Source organism: Centrocercus urophasianus, unplaced genomic scaffold (genome assembly GCF_019232065.1).
Source record: "Centrocercus urophasianus isolate 14NV4802_14NV808 unplaced genomic scaffold, USGS_Curo_1.0 seq_12, whole genome shotgun sequence".
NCBI classification, from domain to species: Eukaryota; Metazoa; Chordata; class Aves; order Galliformes; family Phasianidae; genus Centrocercus; species Centrocercus urophasianus.
The window spans coordinates 11,752,742-11,780,084 of record NW_024884364.1 but is presented as its reverse complement, the minus strand read 5'-3'; the positions used below and the strand labels follow the sequence as shown (position 1 = coordinate 11,780,084).

The 27,343-nt window shown below is 41.0% G+C and overlaps 1 long non-coding RNA gene across 1 annotated transcript; it reads left to right on the top strand.

The window, feature by feature from the left end:
* Positions 1-228: 228 nt before the first annotated feature.
* On the top strand, positions 229-26,836 carry LOC122156274. The gene is made up of 3 exons (XR_006167430.1): positions 229-378; positions 24,448-24,541; positions 26,660-26,836. It is a non-coding gene; the product is annotated as an uncharacterized LOC122156274 (long non-coding RNA).
* Positions 26,837-27,343: the final 507 nt, after the last annotated feature.

The following is a 27,343-nucleotide window of genomic DNA, read 5'->3' as shown; positions in this document are numbered from 1 at the left end:
TGCAGGCTCTGAAATCTATAGTGAATATTTCTTCTTAATTCTCTTTCCTGTCTGTTATAGCTGTGCTAAGTTAAAAACCAGCAACCTCCTTAAAATGCGGTTATTCAGGACAGTAAAGGCAAGGACAAATTGTGCCTAATTTTAGAAAAGCATAACAAAGCAGTGCCGCGTGTACTGTGTACAAAGCTGCTTCCTCTGGTTTTGAAGTCCCTGAGCTAAGCTGCTGGGTGCATATTCTGGAGAGGTATATTTCACTGCTGAAATACCTATGTGGTCATTGGCAAACTTATGCTGCTGGTGTCTCCAAGATATGAATAGTGTCAAATGGACTTCTGATTCGGTTGGGAGTGGTTCTTGTTACGTAAGCTCTCCAAAAAGGTAAACAGTCCTATTAAATATCTGTGTGCATGGGCATGTATGAAGGAGTAAGTCTGTGCTCAGCTGGAGTCAGATTAACAGTACAGTTTGGCAGAGGACGTGGATGGTCACGTGAAGCTGACTGAGAGATCACTTGACAAATTAAAAAAAAGCTTATGGAGTAGTATTTTCTTGGCTGCTTTGGGGAAAGGAAGTAGAAGAATCCTAAAGCAGGTATGAAAGGCAGCTTGGTGTTCAGAAGAGAGAAGATGGGTCTTAAATTGATTCTTATCTGAATCTAAGCTTGATATTAGCGATATTGATATTGATGTTAGGAATAAAACACACAAAAAATAGGGTAAGTAGTATGTTACAGATCTGTATTTTTTTCCTCGAAAATCTGCTGTGCTGTCTACATAATGGAATAGTTATTGGTTCTGGTAGTTCTTTTCTGTTAAGTACTCGTTCTAGATAATTGTAGCTTGCACTTACCATTAAGTTCTTTAAACTTGTATGATCTGCATCCGTGGCACATATGGAACTGAAAGGTTTCTGCACATTTCTGAGGAGGAAGATAAGTAGCAGCAGCTAACCATGTGGTAGCCATCTATGATGGCTGCTCTGAAAGCACTGACTCCTTTGTTACTATCTCGGCCCACAAAATCAAAGACAGGTGTTGGAGGTGTGGCAGTAGATATTAAACTTTCCCACGAATATTCCCTTAAATGTTGTTGCTGTGTGACAGATGGCAGCAGAGGGGCAGTCTGACAGAATGGCATCTGACATGGGAGTGCGTATGAAGCAAAGGTGTGTCACTGAATTCTTCCATGTGGTAAAAACGGCACCCATTGACATTCATCAGTGCTCTTCTGGATATTTCTGGAGACCAAACAATGAATGTGATAACAGTGAGGCAGTGGGTGGTGTGTTTCAGCAGAGACAACAGCGATGGGAAAGACCAGACAGCCACGCGCAGCTGTCACACCACAAAATGAAGCGCATCGTCTATCAGCTCATCCACACAAATCAGCCTGTGGTGACTGTTGAAAAATATGTTTTCATAGCTGACAATTTGCTCTATCAAGTAGTGTTATTGTGCTTTTTGTACCCATTGTAGTTTCCATTGAAATAAATAGGTCGTATTACTTTCAGGGTGACCTTCATATCTCCACTTTCTATGATGAGCTATCTGGCCACTGCTACAGGACATGGGGCTCAGACAGTGGCTGATTAAGGAAAAATTGCTAAGACCCAGAGGAGGTCAGCTGTCTTGCAGAAGCAAGGCTACTACTGGAACTTAAATGTTTAAAGTGTTTTTCTGGTTCTGGATGTCCTCTAGCAGGATGGAACTTTTACTGTGACTGCAATCCATAACAGCTTCCAGCACTCTGACAAGCCTGGAATTTTCTTTGTGTGACTGAAAATCTCTAGGGAAAAGTGTTTTCAGCCTTATTGACCTGAAAGTCCTTTATGAGTTTGCACTTCCCTTTTCCTTTTTGTCATGAAATCAAAAGGCCCTCCTTATTTTCAAGTGAGAAAGTCTTTGCTATCCCCAATTCTGGGGACCACCTTATCTGTTTCATAAAAAATGAGCACTAAAACAGAATATAACATTTTTCAAATGTAGTTGGAGAGGCAGTTGGCACAGGGTTCCAATACATTTGACTTCATATATTTACATCTCTTATTTACTTATGAACTCGTTTAGTTCAGTGCATTTTAGTGATACGTTCATGCTGTCAGCAAGTGGTACTTTTTGAAGGCCTCAGAATGCACATTTATTCTAACTTGCTGAAAGTGAAATAAAGTGCACAACTGACAATAGCTGCAGGCCTCACACGCTTACTTTCTCTATCACTACTCAAATTACAGGCTTTCTTTTAAAAACGTGCTGTGGTTTAACCCAGCAGGTAGCTCAGCACTACACAGTCGTTAGCTCACCCCCTTCCAGTGGCATGAACTCATGGGTTGAGATAAAAACGGTTTAATAAGAGAAAAAGTAGAGGAAAAAATATAATAGTGATAATGCATACATACATGTGTTTATGCCATATATGTATATATACCCAACGTGTATATATACAGAACAGGTGGTGTGCTAGTGATTGCTCACCATCAACTGACTGATGCCCAGCCATTCCCAAATAGCAGCTATTTACCTCTTCAGCTCCCTGCTGTTTTTCAAGTTTCTCCACATGATGTCATGTAGTATGAAATATCCTTTTAGCCAGTTTAGGCCAGCTCTCCTAGTTTTGTCCCCTCCCAGCGCCCTGTGCCTCCCAGACTGGCAGGACAATATGAAGAACAGAGGAACTGGAAAGTCCTTGGCTCTGCTCAACAACAACTAAAACATCAGTGTGTTATCAACAGTGTTTTTCTCCTATGGCCAAAACATAGCATCATATCAGACGCTCTGAAGGGAAAAAACAAAAACTTTGTCCTAAGATAAAGTTGGAACAAAATGATGTTATTTTTTTGGTGGTAAGTGGTGTTGTGGAAAACCCCTCTGCAAAGAGTGAAAGATACTGGTTGTAGTAAAAGTCTTGAAAAATGTAGATAAAGGTCATTTACATCTTGTAGGCTTCTGTTTGAAGTGGGGCTGCCATAAATATCTCTGATTTTCTAGGGAAAGCAAATAACCATAGCAGAAATGCTTTGAGGGGAGCTCATGCTAAAGTGTCATGTACGGTGTCTCTAATCTCATGAACACATCAAGGAAGTAGAAACATTCTTTAAACCTTAGTGTGTAGCTCTTTGCTTAGATTGCAGGTGCAGACCTGGTGCACCATCAGTTGTAACCAGAAATGAGCAGAAACGCTGGCATAAAGCTGCTGCCAGAAGAGAGCCAACCTCAAATGCTGCAAAGAGTGATTCTGACTAATGCAGTGGATCCTTGCACTTAGGCTAAAATTAATTGGTGTCTTTTTTGCGTTGTAGACAACGTTGAGAATTTTGTGTTTTATCTTAAACCACTGCTAAGCACAATGCTATCTCATTAATTGCCCTGAAATTATCGCTCCTATACAAGCAGTATCGTGGGTTTCCTGTGGGGAAACCACAGGTTATTTTTGCCTGAATGCTACAAAACCTTACTATCAAAGACACTGAAGAGGGATAGCAAGAGAAAACTTCTCTTATCTTGGTAATTCTGCGCTGTCAAAATTTCCACTGAAAGCTAACACTGCACACTTGTGCAGCTTTGGGTGGGGTTTTTTGTGTTGCATAATGTGAAATTGCTGAGCAGTTTCTGCACAGCGCAAATCAAACGGACTGTTCAGGTCCCTTCATCCCAAACCTGCAGAAGCGCATCTTTTTCACTGAACTCAGTGGATTTTATTTTCTGCTCAGAAAGCTGCTGTATTCTGAGAGAGACGTAATCTCTGACAGTGTTTCTTTCAAGAGCCACGAGGAAAATGAATTTCCTAGTAAAGTTGATATAATCCACTTATTTGGATTTTTGTAATTCCCCTTTGACACACAACCTGTGTTATCAAGGAAGGGTTTGTGTTGACTGTTACCTGGGCTTTGGCCTAATCCCTCTTCTGGACACAGAAAAACTTCTGAGCTCTTCAAGAGCTGCCAGAGACCCATGGCAGACTGTTCTGTTGGGGTATTGTTAGCAGTCAGACACCCCTGGCTGTATGTCTGCTCCCACCTCCCTTTGTCATAGAATCACTGAGGTTAGAAAAGACCTCTAAGATCATCCAGTCCAACTATCCACCTAACACCAATATTTCCCAGCTAAACCATATCCCTCAGTACAACATCTGAAGCAACTGAGTGCCCTTGTTTCCTGCTCTACCATCTCCCCTCCTTCATATCCTCAAGGCACTCAGCTCCCCCACTGTGACACACTTGCTGAAGGGGCAATAGGAGTACCACGGCACTAGGAGTCAATAGGCACGTTCTTGGGTGTGAGCCTGCAAAGTCAGAGACAGTAAGAAGGAAAATAATATCAATTCATGTGCATGCTTCAGTCTGCTCTGTGGTTGCACGCACTTGCTGATAAGCCCAGGCATCTCTGCAGCGCAGCTGATTACCAGTGAGATCTCATGCATCTGACCCGTGTGCACGTGCACTGAGATAAAGACTTGGAGTAATGACTATGTAGACAGCTCTTGAAAAGCAGTCAGTGATGCATTACAGTGGTGAATTTGACCTGAATCATTCAACTACTAAACCTTTTGGATTAATAGTGTTGTGGTTCCATCCCTCTATTCAAATAAATATCTGGTAAGCAGATAAAATTTCTTGTCTCGCCCCATATACAGCTGTTAAAAAAAGTTGTTTTCTTACTACTTCCTGCTCAGCAGTGAGTTTGGGTACAGGAAGGAAAGTGTGTTCTAGTTTCCTTGCAGTAAAAACTGTCAGCAATTAGCATTTGTTAAGAAGCGCACAGGTGCACAGAAAATGGCTGCCTTGTGCCACAGAGCATTGCAAGGCTGTGGAGTGATTCTCCTCTACTCACACACATGTTTTGATATTTCTCAGAGGACAGAAAAAGTATTACATATTTTTAAGGAGTTGGTTGTGGACTTTTTTTGGAGTTTTGGGTTAAAGTCTCTGAACGCAGTAGCCAGGACGTGGACTTGAATGTCTGTCCCTATGTGTTGGCTGAAAAATGAGGTTATGGGCTCATCATGGAGGCCTTATTTTGTCATGAGCAAACATTGTGTCTCTGGGAGGAGCAAGCTTTCCCAACAAGTGCCACACATTTCACTGAGATCCCTGACCAAGGAGGTAACATCCTTCCAGAAGTACAGCACTGTTGGGATACTGATCGGCTCTAGGTGAGCTCTGCTCTGGCCACTTCGGATTTGTAACCCAGCAGGGTGATCTTTTGATTTCAGCTTTGGTTTTGTTTCTCATCTAGGGTACTACATCGTTCTATTCACATCTGGTGCTTAATGACTTTTATTTTCAGTCTATTTAACTAGTTAAGTGCTTTTCTCTCTTTTGAAAATGTGCTGCTTATAGATATTTCTGCATCTTTTTCCTATTTCTATAGTAGATGCTTGGGAAAAATTTGATGCAAAAAATTATTGCCATGTGGATTAGACAGTGCTTTTTTTGTAGTACTGTCTGGAGACACAAAAAATATTTGCATGAGTGGCTCTTCTCCTTCTGTAATCTGAAAGCTAAAATAGCGAAGTGTTTAAAGGTGGAAACTGTACGATTTGATTGATGTTTAGATTCTGAACTTCTGTTCAAATGCTGATCTAATTGATAAATTAAAGCCACACACCCTTCTACACCACTGCTGATGTATATGTTTGGGTTCAGCTCTCTGTGCATTTAACCAGGAGTACAGGCATTGTGAATGGGTGGGGGACAAATTATGCCAAAGCAGCCAGCAGTGCCATCCCTCTGTGTGAGCGCTGCAGGAACAGATGGCACTTCGGTCTTTAAAACTGCTTAGGTTGTAGCAGAAAGTTTTCTGCAACCAAATAGTTTTGTGGAACAAGCCTTTAGGCCATGGTCTGCAGCTGCTGGAAAGGTAAGCTTTCCTTAAGGCAGTCCAGGAGCTGGACAACATTCCCTAAGAGGTGAAGAGACAGGTGGAGAGAGCCAGCCATTTTCCAGCCTCGCCTGAACCTCCCTCACGCAATGCTGCCATGTTGTTAGGTACTACAAGGGCTGAAGAAGTATGCTGAGGCTGATGATGTGCTGTGCCCACACCTCAGTGGAAAACCAGAATGTAGTAATATCACTGAAGCTTAAAAATGAAGTAAGACAAGGAAGGGAAAGGAGTTACAATTTGGTCTCTGAGACTTCAGTACAGGAGTAAGAGCATGCTTAAAACTGTTCATCGTTGCTGTGAGCCATGGCATCATGGATAAAGCATCAGTTTTATACCTCACTCTATCCTTTAATCAAAGTGAATCCATGTTTTAGGAGTATGACATCAGGCTAAAATGGAGAGGATATATTATTGTTTATAATCCTTGGAAGCAGTGGTGTGTTGTAGCTGGACAGTCACACCCTGTGTACTGCAGCTACTTGGAATAGTTGTGGCGAATGCTGATCGTTCTGGTTAGCAGCTTTCTCCTATATTCTCAATGATCTTTAAGGTCTTTTCCAGCCTGAGTGATTCTATGATTCTACCATAGCCACTGAGGGTCACTGTGTAAGGCAGAGATGGCAGTTCTGACTCCCTTGGCAAGCGGCTTTCCTGGTAACAAGACCAAGGAGGGCAAAGAAAAGATGGAATTATTTAATAAAAAAAAAAAAAAAAAAAAAACTGTTAACTTTCAGAGTACATAAGAGTTTGCCCAGATAATTCTTTTGAATAAACACATTGATGGCACGTGAACCAGAATGTCCATCCGTACAGTACAGGCTAAGGAAGTTGTTTTTAAGACACTGTTGATTGTTTGTTTGTTTAATTGACACAGAAGAAACTCTGAGACCATTTGTCTCCTGCAGAAGTTTTCTATCTCCCCAGTTAAGCATGTATAATTCACACACTTAACACTGTGTGTGACTCAATGCTAACTTTTTTGCTGCCATCCTATAATGGAATCTTGTGTTTTAATGTTCCCGTTCGTTCAGATTAAGCAATGCTGAAATCCAGAGGGAAGCTATAAAGAAATGAGTCTGTGCTAAAATGCTTCTTAAGGCTTCGTAGAAAAGGCTTCATACAGGACTGTGTATTCTTGAAACATGCCAAAATGCTTCATAAACTGAAGTCTTTGTAAAAATGCTTTGTATCATAAGCAACGGGATCATACATGCAGCACTGAACTGCAGTCAGTTCTGATTTAGAATACATCTGTAAGGCTGCAGCAGCCCTGTGAGACTGTTCGTGTCCAAGATGCGGTTAGATGAGAAGCGCAGGCTGGATTCTCCTGATGGAGTGCAATAGCACACAATTTCCTCCATACGCTGGATTAATTTTTTCTCCTTTTGCAAACTAACTAAAATTCTGTATGCAGCCAAATTCTTGGCTCTGTATTTCTCCTGAGTTTCACTGTATTTGCAAGTTGAGACCTCAAATGACTTGCTGAGAGTGCTAATTCACATCTAATTTAAGCACAGGAGAAATTGGTGATTGCATGCAGTTACAGCTAAATGTGTCCAGGTTTCCAGGAAGGGGCACTGTACCAGTATTTCTAACTTTTTTGAGCAAGGGACTTTCTGCCCTACCCAGCAGGCTTGTGTTTTATAACACAAGTAGTGCAGCAGCTCAGTAACGCTACTGCATGTTCTTGGGAGCCTGATAACACGTACTGCCTTTGATGTCAGTGTTTTTGTAGTAGTACTGATGAGTTGAATGGTTCGATTTTAGACTTGGAGCAGCAAGGGAGAGGAGCAGAGAACTATCGGAATGACGTTAACTGGTGTGTGCCTCGCAGTGCTTCCACTATTGTCCCTTTATATCTGCTTTGCTGACTTGAGATCCTGGGTCAGAGGCGAGCAAGGGACTCCTGACCCGGGCTGCACAGGCAGCAGCCTGCTGTTGGCAGCACCAGCAGGAGGAACAGAGGCTTCTCAGAGCACAAGCCCCAGGCAGCATGGCACTGATGTCACCTTTTAGGAGATGAAGAGGAGGGCATTCAAATCCTTAAACATTGTGAAACGCTTGTCAAGTACTGAGACAATGGGCTGATGGTTGAACTGAGTGATCTTAGTGGTCTTTCCAACCTTAATGATTCTATAATCCTCTATCACCAAGGTGGTTAACACTTTCTTAGAACACACAAGTCTCTCAGTAGTCAGAGAGGCCCTGTGATGCTCTGTGGCCATGCTCAGGGCTGTGTTTGCAGAGCAGCCACGTTCCCTCTCCCCCACAAACACACCATGGCTACCGCTAATTGGCAGCTGCCTTGCTGCAGCCCCGAGATGGAGATGTTTGCTATCCCGGAGGGGGATCAATAACTGGTGCCTGCCTACTAGTATCTGAGTTCTGATAAACAGAAGGACTTTTCTGCTATCTTAACCCAAACTACAATTTAATTAGAGGATTTTAAAGCAGTCGATGCATCCATCTGTCCTGCGTGAACACTTTCTTGTGATGATAAGCTCAGCAGCCAGAACTTCAGATCCTTTCAGCAGACACCTGTGTTAATTTAGAGAGCTCTTCAAGTACTGCTTCCCTTTTGCAGCAGCTCAGTTTTGTTTTGTTCTCTCTGTGCTTTCAGTGCTGAACAAGCACGGTGCAGTCAGCAGGAGATGGGAGTCTTTTCGCAGCACCAGTGGATTTTCCTCATCCCTTTTTGTCTTCCTTTTTTTCCTCCCATCCACGTTCAAAGGGGGGCTTAGCTTGAGAGAGCAGAGCATGGAGTAAAAACAAGCCCATAGAGATGTACAGGAAATGTCAGGTCAAGATATATAGTTCAGTTTACCACAGCAGTGCAGCGTTTTTTTTAGGTAGCCCAAAAAATCTTTTTTCTATACCTTAAAACACCTATCCTAAACAAAGATTCAGCCAGCAGAAAAGTGCTGGGGTTTGCTTTCGTTCAGTAGGATGACAGGCAAAAAATGAGAGCAGACTGAGTGCCAAAGCTGTATCTGCACGCCATATTTAGTGCTATCTGGAGGTGAATATTCTCACTCAAAAAGAAATTGTGGAAGTACAGACAGAGGGATTGAGTTCCGGAGTCTCTGTGCATGCTTTTCAGCAACATGTTTTGAAGATGAATTTCTCTGTTCTCAAGAAGTTCCCTGGGTTATCGGTGCTTGAGCTTAACAATGAGCCTGTTATATCCAGAGTTGAGTGGGAGCTTGGGCCTCGTTGGAGAGGGCAACAGGGGGTACTGCAGGGAAAAGAGGGACGATTTAAGATGAAGAAGTGCTAAGAAATAGAGAAAGGGATATAGGAGATATAAGACATCAAGTAGAACTGAAATAATTTTGCTAAAGGACAGATAATGGAAGTTCTTGTGACATATGCCACACATTCAGCCTTGGATAATGAGGCTAATTGAGTCCTTCCCAAAACCCTCATGGGGTCAGCTGCAACACCAGCACTGTGTCCTGGCATGGGGACTGTGCCTGTGGGACCCGGGCACTGAAAGCAGGCAGTGGCCGGGTAAGACTCGTCCATTTATCTGGTAAAATCTGTGAAAGGTTTGAAGAATAAGAAAGAACACCATGTCCAGATACTTGCTTCTCTCCCTCACCTGCTGTAGGGAAGTATCACACCTCCTGGTGAGGCGCACAAATGCAAAGGACTGACAACCAACACAGAAACACAGATACATTTCTGAGTTTAAAAATGGTTTTTAAAAAGCTGTGGAGGAACCAATTCTTCTTTCCCTGTGGCTCATTGTGCGTTAGTTCCCTGGCAAGGATGAAGGAATTCAGCCTCAGGCCTCTGGAGAACAGCACCCCTACCAAGTTTCCTATGGAACTAAGAAGGCATTAAATGTAGAACAAATCTCCTTGTTATCTTTGTTTTCTGGCAGCAAAGCTAACTTGAAAAGCACCACCTTTTCTTTTTTTTTTTTTTTTTTTTTTTTTTTTCCTCCTCAGTGCTGCCAGCCCCAGTGCTTGTGGTTTGTGGGCTTGCTGTTATTGTCACGGGCCGGATGTGTTCAGTGCTAGGAGTTCATTCCTTTTCATAAATCCAGGTCATTTCATCAAACACACTGACTGCAGAGCAACATTTAGTGCCTGACACAGTAAGAAGACATGAAAAAATGAGTGTCTGTTGTAGAAATCTATAGACTTAAAAGGCAGCTAGGAAAGGACAAAGAGTCCTGCACTGCACTGCATCATTTATAGCACTTTTATGTAAGTGTGCCAACTTGCTTCATTTATATGTATCTGTATACTTGGACTTATTGTCCATTATCCCAGAACTTTGCTTCTGTATTGTCATGCCCCTGATGCTATTTAAAAGCTGTGTGATAATCCCTCACCTTCATGAGGTACCATGAAACAAACAAATGTCCAGTATTCCCTTTCCAGAGGACGAGGGCAATGTGTGCTGAGCCATGGAGGTTAGGACGGCTGGTTCTGCTGCTGGCTGCACCGTGAATTCCTCTGCTCTGGGGATCAGAAAAGAGAATCAGGGGCTGGAAAGGACCTCTAGGTCACTCCTAGTCTGACCCTGTGCAAAAGAAATTCCCGATAGCTGGTCTTACAGGGAAGTGTCCAGATGGATCCCGAATGTCTTCAGAGAAGGAAACTCCACAACTCCTCTGGGCAGCCTGTGCCAGTGCTCCATCACCATCAGGCTGGTATTCCTGTGGGGATCCCAGGACACATTTTCACTCAGAATTTCTACGTGACTGTGGCTGTTTGGGATATACGGGATTCTGGTAGCCTTATGGAAAAAGTGATGATACAGAACGACCTAGGGTGGTTTTGCTGTGCCTGTGATTTGTGAGACTTACATGCTGACCTGAAACACTGTACCAACATGTGCTGTGTTTGGGCTTTGTCAGATCCGACGTCACTGCTGCTCAGCCCATTCCTTCCAAAGTAACTGTGGGTAGGAGTATGGTGAGATGCCTTCTGTGACACTTCCAAAGGAAGGTTCGTGTTAGTGCTTACTGAGTGATAGCCTTCCAGAGGGGTACAGAAATCCTGCACGTTCTCTGGCTTTCCCGTGAGAGATTGATCTAAAGTTCCTGGTTGAACCCACTGAGAGCTAATATGATTATTGCCTATCCATTCTGGGGGGAAGAAGGTCTGACAGTTTAAGGAAATGAAGAGGGACCTACGGAAAAAAAAAGCACTTAGAGATTTCTCCCCAGGACATGCATACACTGTTTCTCAGAAGCAGCTTGCAATACCTCATGTAAAGAGCACCACCTACTGATGCAGAAGAAGATGATCTATCTGCATACAAAGTATTTTTTTTTTCCTTTTTCTTCCCCTTAGTCAAACTGCTGCCAGTTTTCTGAAGGCAGGCTTTAATCTGGATTTTAGTTGTCAGTTGCAATATGTTTTCACTATTGCCTGCCCTTGCTAATGGTGCAACAGATATGGTGTGTTTTACCAGTACGTGGTTTGCCCTGCTCTTCAGCAATCCCAGCAAAGAAAGGGCCTAGGTAGCACCCTTGATGTGTGTGGATGTACCTGCTGAATATATCAGCTGCCTGCCTAATCCTTATCGTCATGGTAGTTTGTTTCCATATCAGCTTAGAAAAGCCTGTCAAGCTTCCACAGACTGCCAGGGGCCCTTTGCAGTGCCAGCTCCACTCAGCCTTCTGGCTGAAAGGAGAGTGGGCTGCAGCCTTACCCAACAGTTCTGTGTGCTCCATGCTGGAAACACCCTGTAGACCATGCTGACATGGTTTGTTGTGCAGGGGAGCAGGTCATGAGGGTTATATCAGCTCCCATACAGACAGCACTGTGGTCACCTTAGAATTTAGCACTGCATAAAAATGAGGAAAGTGTTTCTGGAGTACTCATCACTTCTCTGGCTGTCAGTCAGCACCACTGTTGTGGAGGGGTATCAGAATTTCCTTTGTTGGGTCTCTATCTCTGACTGATTCTCTACTATATGGGCCTCTTGCTCAGTGCCATAGTGGGCATGAAATTGAATCATTCCAAATCCATGATGACTGAATTAAAAGCATTCTTATGAGTACCCTTTCTTGAGGGAAAAGTGTGAGTACATCACCTTCTGTCTTAGAAACAAACAAGCAAGTGAAAAACCAAAAACTTATATTTTAAAGATGATAGATCCTTCATCTTTTCAATTTAGAAGCTTGTTTCAAGTGAGTTCTGAGAGGAACAGCAAGACCTTCCCAACCCATGTCTCCTGCGTTGTGATCTCTCTGTCTTCTTATTGCCAGACAGTGTGCAAACAAGGAACATTGCTTCCTAAGGTACAGAAATAGACAGCTGCCTCTTTTGCTGCACACCAGCACCACTTAGTGCTGAGATGTGCCAGAGGTCATTAATGGAAAAACAAGTTTATAGATCATGGTGTTCAGCTTCTAAGTGAAGCCCAAGATTTGTAAAGAGTTGAGTCATATGTTAGGTTATGGGATCTCCAGCCTACTTTTTCTTCATTTTTGCTTTCTCTCCTCTTTTTTTCCCCTTAGTTTATACAGTTTGCAGCAGAAATTCCTAGTGTAGCAGTACAGCTGTGAAGTTTTTTGCACAGGTTTTGCACTGGAAATTATGATAAGGCTCATTTTTTGGCCATCTCTTGCCAGCCATCAGCTGGTAACTTCCAAAGTTACAGATTTGACAAATATTAAAGTTACAAAACCCAGAATTCTGGGTGCTCTCCATCTCTAAGTTTCTGTGAACTCTAATTGATGCACACAGCCTGAATAAAGTCAGGAGATAAGCAGGGAAGAGAAAAAAACCCTCTAGAAGTTACCTTCTAAATAGCTAAATGCTACATGCTTGTGATTTTTCCCCTTTGGTGATTTAGTCATGGGGATTTTCTTCTTGCAAACCCTGTTTTCCAGAAGAAGAACAATCTTTGGGATTCAATTTAATGTGCATGATATAGAGAGAGTTGTGCTTACTTCTTGTCACAACCCAATCAGATCAGGGCTGATGAGGATTTGAAACTCCCTCAGGCTAAATTAAGGTGAAATGACACCAATCAGCTGAATGTTTATTAGTATCTCACTATGATACTTAGCACAAGACTAAGTGTATATATGAATTTACATATCTATAACTTATTGGCAATAAGCTATGATTATATGACTTATATTCCTATATAACTTGAAAAGACAGAGAAAGTGAGAGAGAGAGAGAAGAGAGATGAGGGGTCAGGAAAAGAGAGATTGGGAAAAGAAAAAATTGGATAGGCAGGGGAGGAAAATCCAGATCATTGCTCTTGGTTCCAGTTTAGTCTCTGGTCCAGTAATATTTGGGCAAAAATACAAAAAGTACAAAGGAGGATGTTTCACATATGTATCTGCTGTTTTCTTCCAAGGTGGGTGTAGGTGGGAGTAGGCATTTGTGCATGCAGAGAACGAGGATGTGTAGCATTGACCCATCCCTCCAACTGAGCCGGGGGTTGTAGAAACCCTGTTGCTTATCACATTGGTCATGTAGGCATGTCTTGCAACTGAGAACTTGAAGGGGGTCCAATTATTCTGCATCCTTTTTGGCAAGCATTTTTGGTTCCCTAATTCCCAGCTTCAAACTAAGCACACAATTTCCATTCCTTCTTTGCCACTAAGCAATGCAGCAATGGTTGAGACTGAAGCATTTTTAGAGATTTTCCAGAGGACATTAGGAAAAACTTCTCTGAGAGAGTGGTCAGGCACTGAAATGTGCTGCCCAGAGAGGTGGTGGAGTCACTGTCCCTGGAGGAATTCAAGAAATGTTTAAATGTTGTATTCAGGGACATAGTTTAGTGGGAAATACTGGTGATAGGTGAGTGGTTGGACTAGATGATCTTAGAGGTCTTTTCCAACCTTGGTGATTCTAAGATTCTATGACTTTATAACAAAGCAAAAAGGAAGAGTTTGGAAACTTTTTGTTTCTCTTTCCCTTTTAGAATTTGTGATGATCAAATCTAATTTCCTTAAACTGGGAGCAGGTCCACTCCTTGGCATTGCGATTGTCGGAACAGCCTCTGAGGGGAAGCCTTTGAGACCAAGGCACTGGAAGGAGGCTCAGAACAATTAGTGTTTAGCATCAGACGGTGGTGCAGGCTTACCCAGCATCATGCAGCAATTTTTTCCTCTCAGTTTGGCATTTACACAGCGCTGTTATGAAAGGCAATATACACCTTCTTCTGTTGGAGTAAACTGCCTAGGAAGCTCACAGTTACAGATGAAAACAGCGTTGGCTCCAAGAGTTTTCCACTGCAAGTTCACTTGAAATTAAATCGAAACCTTTCGTTAAAAATGGTTTGGGTTGGTTTGTTTGTTTGTTTTAATCAAATAATTCTTGAAAATTGTTTCAGCATCATTTTGTGATGTTTCTTCCCTTAGCAGCTGTAGATAAACAATTCTTTGCAGAATTTCATTTTAAATGGTTGACTTTTTTCCCCTTTGGGATTGGTGCTTTTTGAAAACTTGAGCTTCTTCAAAGGTCAGCATGTATTGTAAGTAACAACTGGTCGGACTATTATGCCTGTGGAGTGCTTAGCACAATAGAAACCTTCATTTCAGTGGCACCCTCTGGCTGCTACTGCAGCAGTTGAGTAAGCAAAGGGATGGGCAGAAAGGAAATCAAATGCTTTTCTGAGTTTATTTTGAAAACAAGTATTTATTGCTTCGAGTGGGAGTGCAGGGGAAATAGAGAAAGTTAAGCTGGACTGAGAAAGTTAAACAAGGACAGAACAGACAGGAGGCTATGAAATGAAAATAGCACATAAATATAAGGAAAGTAGTAAAGTATGTGTCAAGGAGCAGTAATTTAGGGCAACAAAAGACATGTAGCCAAACACTGAATAGCACCAAAGTTAACTGGATGAAAGGACAATTCTATTAAAAAACAACAGAATCTGAAGAGAGGAAATTGTATCAGTGTTGAAATGAGGTGTGAAGAGATACAGGGAAAGAGAAGTATGGTAAACCCAATAGGAAATGGGGTCGGGTGGGGGAAGCAGAGGTAGAACTGTCTCAGTAGGCTTAGGTGAGTTCTCCAGGAGCTCTTAGGAGAGCTCCAGGATCATATCTTTTCCTTATCTCTAGCAAGTAACTAGCATGTGTGGTAGAAATAGCTGGCTAGCCCATGCTGAGACTTGCTGAAGACTTCAGTGAGCTGGGATCAGTTGCTTCCCCCCTGGTCAAAATGCTCTCTGACTCTGCCTGGTCATATTTCCCAACAAACTTTCTCAGGGCATAAAATAATAGGACTGGTAACCAACTTCCCAAGATGTGTTCTGGGGCTCCCAGTGAATGAGAACAGCGTCAGCAGTCAGAAAGGGATTTGTGAGGCCGGATCTTGTGCAACCTATTGAATGCAGCTTGGCAGTATAGAGGATTTAGATAATGGTTAAGTAGATAAATGCCGAAGGTACAAGGAAAGGCCATTGGCCTTTCAAGATATCCAACCCTTGTTCGCAGTGCTACTGCACAGTGAGTAATCTAGGATCATGTTGCTGACTGCCTGACCAGCTGATAAGCCCATTTAAACCACCACAATTCTAGCTGATGTGATTCACCTTATGGTCTTCAAATCTTCATTCAATCCTGTATCCCTTATTACACCTCTATTAGACACAAATGAGGCTAAAGGAGACTATTTAAGTTTCCTGCACAAATTAAAGGCTAGCTAACCGTGCTGTGCAGAGTGCTTGTAATGCTAACTGAGCTGTCCTTTTGATACTGAAAGCTGTAGCAGCTGGAGATGTAGCATCCTGGAAAATTAATTTCCTTCTGACAGAATGGTGCCTATGGGGTCAAGCCTCACATTAAGACCTCTTAGCCACTTGCTTGCACCTTAGTCTTTCTCCTTGTAATTACTAAGAATAATTTAGGCCAGGGAGGAGAGGAAGCAGTCAGCTTCCTTGTGAGGGTCAGGAACAAAACAACTGTGAGGGCTCCGAGTAAAGCAAGCTCAGACTCATTACCAGGAGCTGCATAAATTTAGGAAATTGCCTACTGGGTACATAAACTAATGGTTGGAGGAAATACTGGCAATATCAATACAGAGAAGGGTTACCATGGTAATTCTAGGCTTAAGAAAGGACCCAATTCAAAAGACTTTCACTAAGGGAGGCTGTGAGAAAAACATGCGAGTCCCACTCTCCGTAACCACCAGTGTCATTTTAAATGACACTTTGTGATGAAGAACTAAACTCACTTGTGGTGAAGGGAGCAGGCTTCAGGGCAACTGATGAGAGGACACCAGTAGCCTTTTACCTCTGGTTTGAATTGGGCATAGCTGAGCAAGTGATTGTGTCCTTGAGTGGGCTGTCTGCACCTGGAAATGGCAGGATGTAATCCACCAAAATACTGTACTTTACAGAATCACAGGGGTTGGAAGGGACCTCAGCAGATTATCTAGTTCAATCAACCCCCCTGCTAAAGCAGGTTCCCTAGAATACACAGGAAGGCATCCAAGCGGGTTTTGAATACCTCCAGACAAGACGACTCCACATTCTCTCTGGGTAGCCTGTGCCCATGGTGTCACCTTAACAGCAAAGTTCTTTCTTATGCTCATATGGAACTTCTGTGTTCCACTTTGTGCCCAATGTCCCTTGTCCTGTTGCTGGGAGCCCGGCCCCATCCACTTGACTCCTGCCTTTCTGATATTTATAAGCAGTGATAAGATCCAGTCTCAGCCTTCCCCAGATGCCAGGTCTCTCAGCCCTTCCTCCTATGGGAGGTGCTCCAAGCTCCTAGTCATCTTCATAGCCCTCTGCTGTACTCTCTCCAGAATTTCCCTCTCTTGGATTAGGGCAGTTATTATGTTTTCATTTGAACTCAGTCATAAGTAGTGCTCTTCATTTGGTCAGTGCTTACAGCTCTGCTCTTCCTGGCTCTAGGACTTGCTTCATTACTGTGCAACAGTAAGAGAGAGCATGAAAAGCAAATTCTTGCTTTTCCCATCAAGAGATATTGATAGAAAATGGAGTTGCATTTGGATAATGTTGCAGGGGCACTTGGTTTTATTTCTAGGGTTTACTTGAATCTTAAACATCCATGGAAAGAGATGAAGGGAAAGGGGAAGGTGGACACATACATGTCATATGAATACTAAAAACTGGTGTTAAAATGAATGTAGTGGATGAATTTTGGGCTTTGTGCAGTCCATTATCCAAAGTCTGACAAAGCCTGGAAATTCTCTGGCTGAAGAAAGTGGCTGGTTAACCTCATCTACTTCCTTTTTGCTTTGTAAGAAAAATACATGCGGTCCCCTCTCTCCATAACCCCTCATCTACTTTCTTTTTGCTTTTGTTTTGTCTGTCTTCTGATTTTAGTAGGTGATACAATCCATTTCTTCACATTTCCTTTTATTCTTTCTCGTGCCAAGATATTCACAGAGGAAGTTAGAACCTAGATGACTTTGTGGTATGTATGTGCTTCTATTTGTATCGAATAACTAGCTCTGTAAGCTAGACACAACAAAGCAGCAACAGCCGGATACGTTTTGGGTTTGTTGTTGTTTTGTTTGTTTTTCCCCCTTCATTTCAGGCAAAAACACCACAAATGTGAGAACGCTGCTGTGCTGAGAATGACTTTGAAAAAAGAAACTGATTATCTTGAAAATGTTTCTTGAAAAATCAGATTGTAACACTCTAAAGTATTAAGCTTCTGTGCAAACTCGTGGCAATATGCAGCACTGCCTGCAGCACAGAACATAGAAAGCAGCTCCACCTAGTACAGATAAGTAAATATGCCAGTTCCTAATGACCTTTATGAATACTGGCTAATGGGAAACTAATGGGAGTTACAGGAGGTGGTTATTTGTGGTGCAAGAGAACAGCAACACATTCCATTAATACATGGTGTTCAGTGACTGTTGCGCATTAGTGGGTTGTCCTGAGAGGAGCTATGAGGAGCAGCTGAGCTGCTCAGTATTTCTCCTGTTGTTGTTTTGTTTTTGTTTTTTTTTTCAGCTGTCTCTAAGAGCAGTGGTAATTTCAAAGAGATACTGTGTATTGTTCGCATTTAAATGGAAAATAATAGAGAATCTAACAAAGAAGTGTTAAGAAATGGAGGCGTACTGCAAACACCCAGCCACTAACAGACCTGATGTTAGGCCAAAAAACATATATATCTATATATGCTGCACTGAGAATTACTCCTGAGTTGTCATGCGTGGTCAGTGCAGCACACAGGCAACAGGTGCACCCATGTTGTTTGTGGAGCTCAGCTTGGGATTTTGTTATTTTCATCAGGAAAAGGGGAAAAGAGGAAGAGGAAGGAAAAGGCAAATCTGTTGATGGCTTATCAAGAGCACTGAAAAGGAAAGGAAACTATTTTCTTGAGGCCAAGGAACAAAAAGCAGTTTGACATCAACATAATATTTTAAAGAGATCAACATTTGCCATTAAACAACTGCTCCCTTCATAACTGTAAGAAGTGAACACCACCTTAATTGCTAGAAACTGAAGTTTGTTCTTGGCTCTGTGCCTGCCTTGCAAGTTGCTATGCTAAATTAAATTCTAATACTAGCAAGAAAAAAACAAGTGAAACTTTTGCTATTTGCATGCAATGCTAAATCAGTAGATTATTTCAATATACAACTTTCCAGGAAAGAGGCAAGAGGAGTAGGAAATCATGACTTTTATAGTTCAGTGTTGTTCATCTTTCCTTCTTGGTACTCAGCCTTGCAAAATCAGTGTCCCCATACAACAGGGAATTTCTTCATGGCTGTGAATGTGATCGAACAGATGGAGATTTTACTTGGAGCCCAAAAGAACTTAAAAAATTAAAGTGCTTAGTGTGTTACGTTATACTTGCAGTGGTAAAGATATATCTTAACTGGAGTTAGATTTTATTGCAACTGAGTTATTGCATCTAAAATCTAGGCAAGGGTGCTGAAGTCCCTGGGATGCAGGAAATAGGAGTGCTGCTTGAAAAACTAGATGTTGTACAGAATTGACTGTCAGTACTACATTGTTTATATGTGTTTATACATATATTATTTGTACATTACATATATGTATATATACATACCTATGTGTGCACACACACGCATCTCTTTGCAGCTTAATCCTCCCAAAATAACTCAGTTGTTCACATGCATAACTTCTGTACTATTTAAGAAAAATCTAGTCATTGTTACAATTTATTGCTTTTCCTGCTCAGTAGCCTCCTTTCTCTGAAGGTAGCATCTTAGAGGAGGGGCTGTGTTTATCTGTGGTTGCAAACTGAAAGACACATGGTAGGTAGAGCTCAAAATAAACTGAAAATAGATCATTTGTGATCAATTGTGATCATCTGTCCCTCCAGCACGGACAGAGATTTGGGTCTCATGGAGATCATAAACAACATCTGTAAGTCTATTTTCAAGTAATCTTATTTAGGGAAAGCATTAAGCCCAGGAACCTTTAGTCTTCTTAGCAGAACATCTACTTAACCTATAAACTATACCTTCTTTTCTCCTCTCCTCGTGTTTAGGCTTTTCTTTAGTAATGAAAATACTAATGTCCAAAGTTGTTCACTTAAGGTGAGGTGGCTCTCTTTTCCTCTTTCCTCTTTCCTTTTTCCTTCTCCTTCTCCTTCTTCTTCTCCTTTTCCCTTTTCCTTTCCATCACTTAAAATACGAATGCTTTGGAATAGAGTTGGTTTGGAAAGTGTGAAAGAGATTGTAATGGATTCAGAGGGGAGCATGCTGCGTTTGGTAGGTGCTGTCAGTGAGACAATCCCTGCTTCAGTAATGGGATGGAAAGGCTGATTTGAAGCCATTCTGAGTAGTTTTGCATCAAAAGGGAAATTGTTCCTTGATTTTGACCATTACAAGTCAATAAGAAGCATTCTCACTCGTATATTTTAGGATTTGAGGTGGAGTTGGAGCTTTCCAACTATTTTCCTGAAAATGCCTTAAAAAGCTATTTCCTGTTTTGATGCCACACTGGAATAAGAGTGCTAAAAAGAGAAAGCTGAGTCAGAGAGAAACTAGAGGCAATGTATGGCCAAACAGATTCAAGTAGAGTGGTTTATAGTGACGTGTAAGATCTGAAGTATGTTCACTTCCCTATTGGCAAAATCAGAGAGGCATTGCAAAACAGTTTTTCACACCGAAGTTTTACAACACAATGCAATTTGAATTACAAAATGTGCTTCTTTAGCATTTAGGAAACAAAGACAGAGAGAATGCAGCATAATGTCTGACATGAACATTTCTTTGTTCACATTGTCAGGACTGTGGGAAAGCAATAGGACAAGAATGGGGAAAAAAATCATATGAAAAGAGGAGACCTGCAGCGAGAATTTGGGTGAATTCATCAAATCCCGCTTTGTTTACAACTGGACTCCTTCATACATTCAATCAAATCTTCCTTATTTTTTCACCTACTGGAGAGCTGCATATAAAAGACATTCAAACACATTTTAGATTTAAATAATATATTTTAAAAAAAAACTATTTATAATGTGTGACTTGTTTTCTTTAGCTGAAAATGCTGTTTTTCAGGTGCACCGGAAGGGCTTAGAAACACTTGGTGAAGACTCTTTGCATCGTTTCTTTCTTTTCCCAGGATGTTTTAGGCCAAATAAGGAACTTATATTTCATCAGAAGAGCTGTTGCAGATGCTGTGACTCAGAATTTGTGGGGTCTTATGTTGGCTATGGCATGAGAAAGGAATTGTTCAGGAAATTAAGCTCTGTGTGTCCATTTGCAAAAAAACATTGCCAAAATTTGTTTAGGCAAGATTATAAGCCAAAAATGCCTTCATTAGCATCATGCTATTTTCATGTTAAGGATTAGGATTTTCTTTAGGAAACATGCAGACTAAAACTGTCAGCGGAAACCAGAGTGGTTCCCACTATAAGAAAACCTTGTCTCATGATGCAGGTTTTATAAATGACTTCGTCAATCTCAGAGATGCTTGAATTTCAGATTATGAAGCCCCTGTGAGTACAGACCCATTACTCTGAATGGAGAGGCCATAAAAACATCAGTACCTCTGACATAAAACTGATGTATTATGTAATAATGTTTCAAGTAGAACTTGGAACTTCATTTATCAGCAGTGTCCTTAGTTGGATATTGCACAGGTTACAAATGAAACCCTGAATGTTTCGCTCACATGACACATACTAATAAAATGCATTAATGGGGAGGCTGAGGGAGATGGATAAAGGGATAATGACTCTTTCAAGCCAACTGATCCCAAAGACTGGGGGAGGAGGATGGATGGGAATGTCTTCAATGATTCTGAACATCTTCCTACAGATAGCAAATTAAGCTGCTTGCTGTGGGAGCTGCCGAAGTAAGTAGGCAGGTTTCTTACCAAACACTCAGCTTGCATAATTCAGCTCATTCTAGCAGCTTGGGCATTCCACTAGCTGCTGGTTTTGATCTTTACATTTCCCCACATATAAATCAAAATTACGGCTGGGAAAGTGAGAAGAAAAAACCTAAATAAATGCACCTGTGGACAGAGGGTTAAAATGGTTCAGAAAATTTTAAGGAGGATAAATTCAAAGCTAAAATTAAAACCAGCGAATAGATGTAGAAGCTGCTCTTTCTCTGTCATGGTAATCCCTGTGAATATTAACAGACTTAATGAACTAGTGAGTGAAGAGTTAAACCTTCTCAACCAAAGCCTAGAGCCAAAGCTCCTCTGGCCAAGCACCTGCAGTTTGGTTTCACCACTCTAAAGCTCTTGGGTTACTGTCTGCAGCACAGGATTAATGCTGTCTCCTGATAGCACTGATAGTGTCATGTGTGGCTTACAAGTGCAGCGTGCCAGGCTCTTGTTCACTGCTGGCAAAATGCACAGCTAATGGTGGTGATTATGTTGAAAAAATACTGTTTTGTAGCTGAGGATTTGCTCTACAAAATAGTGTGGTTGTGCTTTTCGTATCTGTTGTAGTTTCCATGGAAATAAATAGCAGCCATTGCTTTTGGAGTGACCTATATAGTTCATTAATTAAGTCTAAATGTAAACTCTTGCTTTTATAATTAAGAGTGGTGTATTCCCTTAAAGGGAAACAAGATTTATTTCTTACTCCTCTCTAAACAGTACAGTTCTTCAAGAAATTGAACTAAAAAATATTAATCTGAAAGATTTAAGGAATAACAGATGTAAACTTTCATTATATAATAATTAATTACAGATGTCATGCTTCCATTTTCTCATTCACTTCTTATTTATTTGTAAGGTTTGGTAGATCACTTTAATGGCCTTCATTTTTCAATCGACTGCTTCAATTACCTTGCTCCTTTATGGGTGTCTGCAAGTTTGTCATGGATGACTAGGGAAAAGTGTTGCAGAAGGTTTTGCTTGAAAAACAAGCTGGTGGAATGGAACTAAACTTCCATCATAGATTAAAAGCACCTTGTACATGAAATTTGGAAAACAGCTTGTAACTACAATTTCATTCTGCTTTAACAGCTGGAGTTAATTCCTTAGAAATAATGCACTTGGTGAGTATTTAAAGTGTACAGAAACAGCCTTCCTTCCAGGGAATGGATTGTAGTATAGAGGCATTTGATGTAGTACAAGAATCCTGCTCTTGGAGGAGGAGCCTCATCAGCTTAGAATGTGTTTTATTCTCAGTGTTACAGGAGGTGAAGGGGTAGTAAATTGATTTTTTTATGAGATTTTAAACAAGGTATGGCCTGTCATAGGAGTAAGGATGCAGTATGCAATCCTACTGTAGAACTTTCTTGTGATGCCTCATTAGCTTTTGAACTGCTAAGTTAAGATTTTAATTACTGAAGTGCTGTGTCTGAAGGTTGCTAATATTTGATGTTCCATCAGCTTATAAACATTTGCTGTGAATTCTAATTCTGATGTGTCACTTCTAAAGTGGCGTTTATCCATAGCCAGCAAAACCAAAAGCCAGTAGCTCTTGTATACACACTACTTTTGGCTCTAGAGGCTAAAGGCTTGGTTCATCTAGCCTGTTTTGCTGACTGTTGCTTGAGCCAATGTTACTGTAGGATGCAAAAACTAAACACTACTGACTCAATTTGAGCAAATACTGAATAACCACTGTTACTTCAGTCTTGCTAACTGTATCACGCAGCTTCAGTGGTCAGCAGTGAAGACCTTCTGTATGATACGGTCTGCACTGGATCATTCCATCAATATGGAGAGAGTAGTGAAGGGAAATTCTTACCTGCCTAGTTCTCTGCATTCTCAGAAAGGAAAATTTTCTATATCAATGTTAGAAATCCTTTTCCCAGGCTAATTTTTTTTATTTAGTGGAGAAGTTAACTAGTATGAATACTTTAATGTATCATAGTGTTGATTATCTTCTATGTGAAGAAAAATTCTTTAAAGTTCACTTCTTGGCTAGAATGCTTTTCTTCTGTGGAAGAAAACATGCCTTGAACCAAGCACCTCTTGCATCTCACCACTTTGTTACATCTTAATTCCTGTCTTCCGCCCACTAACCTGAAGATACTTCAGATTACTTTACCAAATGGCCTTTGGCAAACCATTCTTATGCCCAGGAAAATATGACGGAGGACATTGGCAGCTGAAGTGATAAGTCATGCAAAAGTAAAATACATTTGCTGAAACTCTACTCACATTTTGGGGAAAAGGTTTGAGTGTTCCCATGGTAAGTTATCAGTTTCAGTTCTCTCTTTCCAAAATCTCTAGACTGAAGGAAGAAGGGCAAATGGAAAAATAAGAGACGAAGGGCAGTGGTGGATGGAATTGCTAAGTGTTGCTTTTGCTAAGGTCATCTTTTCCCAGCCTGCTTTGCTGAAACACAAAGTGTGAAACACGAATTGGTCTTTAGAGCCTTTCTCCAGCATATGTGCTTCTTTGCCTGGGACTCCTGGTGGCCACCTCCGCCAGTACAGGAGCCAGTCTCTGAGGCTCTCCAGCTTGAGGGCAACCAGAATCCCTTGTTAATGATATAGGTCAGTCAAGCCACCTCTGGCTGGAAGGAAAGTGTAGGAATAGGACAGGCTGGAATGCCTGGATTTTTTGGGGGGTATCTCTGCAAAATTTGCAGAGTGTCTTTATACTTTCCGTCTTTAAATTCTATCTAGCCTCTTCTCCTCCAGCTATTGACTTTCTACACTCCCACTAAAGCCCAGAAGAGAAGAGGAAAAGGTAGTGTGGTAGCAATAGGGGTCCCTCAGGGCACAGGAGGGGATGGCAAAGGTAAAATTGTAGGAGAGCTTGAACCAGATGATTTTTTCTCCTATTTACTAGTCTAACTGCAAAATCTTCGGACTGACATCACCCTGCAGCTGCATACAAAAGAGTATCTTGGCTCTCTCTGAGATTCAGAAGACCATGTGTAGTAGTTGTGTCCTTAAAAATGGCTCTGCAAGTAATTGCACATGTGGACATACTTCATACCACCGAGGTGGTTGTAATTACGATTTTTGCCTTGTGATTTAAGCCATGACAAGTACACAAAAAATGTTCTAGGCTGTAGCTGTGGAGGTCATTTTGATATGTATTGAATCTCCTGGATCTAGTGGTAAGCTGTTCATGGGCAATGGTCTCTCTCCAACAGGAGAGAAACAAGTGCTTGAGCCTGGCCACTTCAAGGTCATTTTTTTAGCCCTGCATCCTTTCTGTGAGAGAATCCTGAAATCTGGTTGTTGTTTTTCTTTTCTCAGTCACCTCCTATTTCTGTTGGTACTTCACTGGAAAATTCTCCAACAGCCTGGACAAGTTTCCACCCATCGTGGCATCATTCACCATTTTAAAGCTGTGAGTAACAGAAAATGAAAGGGGGTGTTTGTATATATATATATTTAAATCGATAGTGAAATGAATTTTGCTTGTTAAGTTCACATAGATTTAACACTTCTTTATTAATGTTATTGAACCTGGAAACTCTTATTAAAAAAATGACTGAAACTTGTTTTGTCAAGTAGATTATTTCTCTCTATTTTGGTTTGTTAGAGATTAGAAAGAGAGTTTAAGAAAAAAAAAAAAAAAAAGCAAAGGTTGAAGTTAGAAACAATAGCATCAAGTTACATGCAAAAAGCAATTTTCATCTGAGATTCTTGTTGCAAAATGTTATGTTCCACTCTTTCTAAACACAGGTTCGTTATACAAGGATTGCTCTGAAAAAAATGCCTCCTATTTTTTGTTGGCCCGCAATGTCAGAGGCAACTGTCAGCAGTAGAGGTGGAACCTTCCCACCAACATTGCCTTACATGTTGTTGTGTGTGACAGATGGCAGCAGAGGGGCAGTCTGACAAAATAGCATCTGACATGGAAGTGTGGAAGAAGCAAAGGTGTGCCACTGAATTCCTCCATACAGGAAAATATTGTACCCCTTGACATTCAGTAATGCTTGCTGAATGTTTCTGGAGACCAAACAGTGGATATGAGTACAGTGAAGAGGTGGGTGGTGACAGTGGTGACAGTGAATCACTTCCACTGGCACAGGAATTTATGAGTGCATCATGCAGGCATTTATTCATCTCTGGCAAAAATGTACAGCTAATGGTGGTGAGTACATGGAAAAAGGCTGTTTTGTTGCTGAGGATTTTCTCTATGAAGTGGTGTTATTGTGCTCTTTGTATCTGCTGTAGTTTCCATGGAAATAAATAGGAAGCATGACTTTCAGAGCAACCTTTATATGTTCCCTAGTAATAAAATATGCAATATAGAGTCTGAAATTTAAAATTGGTTAACTTCCTGGTGTAAAGTGTTACACTTTACAGCCTGTAAATGCTCTAAGTGAAAATAAATCCTGTGTGATGTGATATGATCTTGCAGCATATGTGTATTCTAGTCTCAGTTCAGCAAGGCACTTAGTTTTGCAGATGTTTTGTCTTGAATGCATATTGTCAACTCAGCAGGAGTATTTGGTATTTGCCTAGTTAAATGTAAGGATGTGTTTGAGTGCTCTACTAGATGAGATTTGGAACAGTCCTCTCTTATCAAATCCTGCTTACTGTGAAGAATGCAGCAGGCTCCACAAGGCAGAGACACTCCGGTCACACTGGAAAGCACAGACTTACACAACAGAAACTCCAAAGTTATAACCACACCTTCATTTAGGAGTTGGTGAAGTTTATCTATACATCTTCTACTCTTGACTTGCCAATGATTACTCTTCACTGCAAATTATTTCTTTTGTTCTAAAATGTAATCTCCTTCAAAAAAAAGAAAGGTGAAATAGTTTTCAGAGCAAACATTGAGTTTTTTTTAATCAACTGCTGTATTCTCTCTTTCATCTTTAAGATGCTTAGCTTTGATATCTTTTCTATTATTGAATCTGTGAAAAACCAAAAAGTCTTTTCAGACAGCCTATTATTATTTAAGTTTAAATATATACCACAACACACAGTAGATGAGGGGACTGTAATGAACAGCAGTAGAGTAATGGAATAAGCTCATGGACATAACTTACCTGTAGGTAAATAATTTTCAGCCAACCTCTAGCCTTAAGGAAATTGTGTTTCATTTAGACGTTGAATGAGCTTGCTGCGTCAGCAAATCCGTCTGTCAGATACTGCAATTTATTCCTGTCCAAAGCTGAACTCCATTATGGGCTGCAGGCAATGAAAATTGCTGATCAAAATTTGTGTTTTTAAAATGTTTGTACTGGTGTGATAAACAACAGTGAGCTATAGCTGGTGCTTCTTGGTGTGAGGAAACACACATGATATAATGGCGTTGGTTCAAGCTCTTTATGAACGTTTCTGTCTCAATTGCAATGCGCTAAATAATTCTACACTTCCTGTTGAAACAAAAACTGTGTGATCTAGTGTATAGCCAAATACAGTGCTCTGAGGGTTTGCCTGTTCTGGTTTTTTCTTTCTTCAAAAGCTCAGCCAACAAGGACATCTCTCATTTCTTTCCACGTTTTAGCAATACAGAAGAGTCACCTGTTTATAAGCAGTGCCCACATGATGTGACTATTGGCATCACTGCAGTAAGAATGCTGTATATTCATACAGAAAACACTTGGGAGAGAGGAAGATAGCTTATATTAGTGTATTAACCATATGGAAAACCTTCCAGCTCAGGGCACCACACACAACCTTCTGCCACCAGTGAAAGCTAAGGAGAGAAGAACTCCAATGCAAATCATCTAAATCTCATTAATCAAATCATCTAAATCTCATCCCCAAGACCATTTACTCGTTGGAAGCAATTCTGTCTTGAATTGTAATTACAGTGGACTGAGAACAAAAAATGAAGTGCTCACAGAAGGTAAGAGATACTGTTTTCAATTTCATTAGTGATATACATTGTTCCTCTTTGACCTTTTGTTCTCCTTGGAAAAGAAATTTGGAATCTGAGTTGTAAATATGTTGCCTCGTGAGCAGCGTTGAGGGGTATTTTAATTTTGCAGCCCATCTCTGAGCTGGAATTATGAGACTTCTGAGGGACTCTTTGATTTGCTTCTGTATGCTTTGGAAGTAATTTTAATATATTTCCCCAAAGCAGGGAATAAAGGGTCCAAATGGTGCTATGTTATTGAAGGAAGATACTTACTTAAATGCTTGACTGGTCTATGCTGAACTGAGCTCAAGGAATTAGGAATTAAAC